Genomic DNA, 4,326 nt, shown 5'->3' with positions numbered 1-4,326 from the left:
CTTAATGTACTCAAAGTGGGATTGTTTTAGAAGGAAAAAATATAACGCTTTTTCTTGTACTTCTGCGAAGGAGGGTGCATTAAGGTAGCAAAATTATGCGAATGGTTGCGTGCCAGAACAAAATGGCTACAAAAATAATCAGGCACGCACCAACATCCTCATCTCGAATGTGCAAGCCAGTGCGTCCGTCATTAAACACCTGCAATTAAGCACGTTGTGTTGGGGCTCTTCACCTGCTGTCTTCGAAGCTTTGCAATCGTCTTCTGATACTTGAAAATTTGCGCTCGAATGTGCATGATGTCCCTTGGCTGTAGAATGTATTTTGAGGAAATAGTGAAGATTCCTGCAATACGTAGAATGACAGGCAGAAGGGAAGCGATACTGGAGGCGTCAAAACAATTGAATGTAGACGCTGCGTTCCTTCATATAAGCAATACTGGAGCCTTCAAAGCTTTAGAATGGAGCTAATGTGTTCCTTCGTGTAATGCATATTTTTCTGATCTAAGGCAGGCACGTACACAGGGGGTACGTGCGTTCCCCTTCCCGCTTCCACGCCACCACTCACACACATTCCTAAAGCGCCGCGAAATCAATGTTGAGACTTCACAGCTATTTGGCGGTCAATGTTTGCTGCCTTTTTCACTCCCTTTGCATGGCGGTATAGCTACCGGCATCTCCTGGGGTGTGAAGGGCAGTTTTCTCATAGATTTGGTGCCCTCGCGATTAACTCGAGATGCGTTCACTTGTCACCACCTATTCAACGGTCACGCGCATTGCTGTTGCTTCGTTAGTTCAACCTTCTTTGTTTAGACTAATCCAGTGACCAGGAAAGGGATTCGGACCGTAGTCAGCTGGTCTATATGCACGAGAAACGAGTTGCAGGCGGAGAAACCGCCAGTTTGTTTAACTTGTCCTTTTGCTTCATTATTTGCACGAGTGACGGCTCGCCGCGACGGTGGCAGATCCTCGCATCCATATCCCCGCGATATGGGTTAGATAAGGTGGGAAATAAAATAATGGGAAACAGCGTCCATCATCAAACCCTGTAATAACCCTTGAGAGGAAGCTTTAGCTCGGGTGCTCCTATCTCATCATCATCGTCAGCCTGGTTACGCCCACTGCAGGGCAAACGCCTCTCTTATACTTCTCCAACTACCCCGGGCATGTACTAATTGTGGCCATGTTGTCCCTGCAAACTTTTTAATCTCATCCGCCCACCTAACTTTATGTCGCCCCCTGCTACGGTTCCCTTACCTTGGAATCCAGTCCGTAACCCTTAAAGGAACACTAAAGGTTAATATTACGTCAACATGGACTGTTGAAATGCCATCCCAGAAACCTCAAAACGCTTGTTTCATGCGAAGAAGAGTTTAATTAAAGAGAAAATGCGTTCTGAAGCGTCCGCGTACCTCTAGCGCACTTCAAATTACCCGCCCTCCGATTGAGGAGTGGTGGCGCCATGGTCTCATAGTGACGTTGCGCCATCGATGAGTAAAACGGCAACCGCAGACGGTGCTACGGCTTTTCTACGTTTGCAAAACGCAAACGCGCGGCCAGAAACAGAGCCAAGACAGAGCCGACAGCAGCGCGAAAGCCGAACTATGGCGGCTAGCGGAAGGGAAAGCGCGCGATGATAAGCTGGTTCTTCATTTTATGACGCCAACTTCGAAGCTCGTTGCAATGGACGACCCTGACAACGACACATTGGCTCGTGATGCTGGGCTCGACTTCAGCGATTTAAGCACTGATGAATGTGACCTGCTGCTGAGGGCTCGCGCTGCCGGCGTCGTTGCGTACTACTACGACGGCAACTGTATATCATGGCTTCAGATACCGAAATCTGGTATGTACAGACCGGTACGGTACGTATGTGCAGACGATTTAAGCACTGATGAATGTGACCTGCTGCTCAGGGCTCGCGCTGCCGGCGTCGTTGCGTACTACTACGACGGCAACTGTATGTCATGGCTGTAGAAACCGAAATCTGGTATGTACAGACCGGTACGGTACGTATGTGCAGACGATTTAAGCACTGATGAATGGGACCTGCTGCTGAGGGCTCGCGCTGCCGGCGTCGTTGCGTACTACTACGACGGCAACTGTATGTCATGGCTGTAGATACCGAAATCTGGTAAGTACAGACCGGTACGGTATGTATGTACAGATGATTTAAGCACTGATGAACGTGACCTGCTGCTGAGGGCTCGCGCTGCCGGCGTCGTTGCGTACGACGGCAACTGTATGTCATGGCTGTACAGACCGAAATCCGTCTTGGTTTGAGAAGGAAAAGTAATTATTATCCAGGTGCTTTGCCACGTGTGATATGTTCAATAAGTTTGCATCCAATGCATGTTAACGAGGTAGGACGATAATTTGACAAATCGGACGGCTTGCGGCCTTAAAAACCGTACCACTCTGCTTACCTTCCACACGGTCGGAATTTCATCAGTAGACTCCGTGAAAATGATTTGTAGCACGCGACTGGATATTTCTTTTGTGCCTTTAAGGATTTTAGGAGATATGTTGTCCGGCCCAGGGGCACTGCATATCTTTAAATTATCAATTATTTTACAGATTACTTCTGCCGAGATACTTACTTACTGGTGGCATTTGAACGAAATTTCAACTGAGCGGTATCGGAATATTAGCAGCTGGTTCTTAGGTGAAAACAGAGGTGAAGTACGCATTCGAAACGTCAGAACGAAGCTCCTTCGGAACGACAGAACCATGCTGAATATCGGTGATGAACAACTGCGCGATCCGGCGTTACGTTCCGTCATCGAGCGTGTCAGGTCCGGGGCATCTGACGAGTCTGTACGGACCTTGCGTAGTGGGACACCGCCACAATGTATACCCTGAAGGGCCTGAGCACTTGCTGGTGGCACCCACCCACTGTCCTCCAGCAGCTTCACGACGAACCCATAGCAGTTCACCATGGTGTAACGGGCACTTGCGATCGTGTGCGGCGTCGTTTCTTTTGGCCTGGGCTTTATCGCTGCATGCAGAAGTTGGTCGGTAGCTGCGAGCTGTGTCAACGACGCAAGAGGCCACTGTATTGTATCAGTTCAACGAACACAAGCTATCTTTGCGTGCTGGAACTACACGTGCGTTTACTTGCCCTGTTTCCGTTACCCCCTTTCTCTCGCTCTGGTATAAGATGACCGGAGCAGTAACCATGAGAGTTCACTGTTGTCTTGAAACGCGTGCTGTTGGCTTCTTCGACCGGGACCAGGTCGATGCAGCCACCGACGCCTCCTGCCGTCCTTCTTCAGCCTATCGATGTCCCAGTAGAGCCGTTCTTCCGCGTCGGCGTCACCATCAGGGAACAAAGGGTCCCTAAAAGAATTTAATAATGGGGTTTTACGTGCCAAAACCACTTTCTGATTATGAGGCACGCCGTAGTGGAGGGCTCCGGAAATTCGACCACCTAGGGTTCTTTAACGTGCACCTAAATCTAAGTACACGGGTGTTTTCGCATTTCGCCCCCATCGAAGTGCGGCCGCCGTGGCCGGGATGAAAGGGTCCCTGTCGCGACAGACTATGCCAAGCGCTACGCTATTACCCGTGCGCTTGCAACCAGCTGTGCTACCGATATTGCCGACTTCCTTCTCCGCAATGTGATTCTGCATCACGGAGCTCCTCGTCAGCTGCTCACCGATCGCGATCCTTACTTCTTGTCCCGCGCCATCGACGACCTCCTCCCCTCATGTTCCGCAAAACACAAGGTCACCAACGCCTATCATCCTCAGACAAACTTCTCATCGAACGACTGAATCGCACCATAACCTACATGCTCTCCGTGTACGTTGGCACCGGCCACCGCGACTGAGATGTTACATAGCCCTTTGTTACATTCGCCTATTATACGTCACACCACGATACTGCAGGTTGTTCTCCGTTTTATCTTCCTTTTGGCCGTGAACCAACTCTCCCCCTACGCTCCACAACAACTATCCGAGTACGCACAAGATGCCATCTCAAGGCCGAACGCTGCACGTCATATCGCGCGTGATCGCCTTATGATGTCGCAGGCATCACAGAAGTTTCGTTACGACTGTCATCATAAGGATGTCTATTATGCTCCAGGATCCTTAGCGTTCCTCTGGTCGCCAACTCGACGAGATGGTCCATCAGCGAAGCTTCTACCACGTTACCACGGTCCTTAACGCGTTTTGCACCAAGTTACCAACGTGACGTTTGATATGGCACCAGCAAAGCCAATGCTGCCTTCAACGCCGGTCCAGACTGATGTAGTTCACTTTGCTCGGCTAAAGCTGTATAACTCGTCCGTTGATGCTGTACTCCAGCCTGCACAGATGGTGCGAG

Source organism: Dermacentor variabilis, chromosome 8 (genome assembly GCF_050947875.1).
Source record: "Dermacentor variabilis isolate Ectoservices chromosome 8, ASM5094787v1, whole genome shotgun sequence".
NCBI classification, from domain to species: domain Eukaryota; kingdom Metazoa; phylum Arthropoda; class Arachnida; order Ixodida; family Ixodidae; genus Dermacentor; species Dermacentor variabilis.
This window is presented reverse-complemented; position numbering follows the sequence as displayed.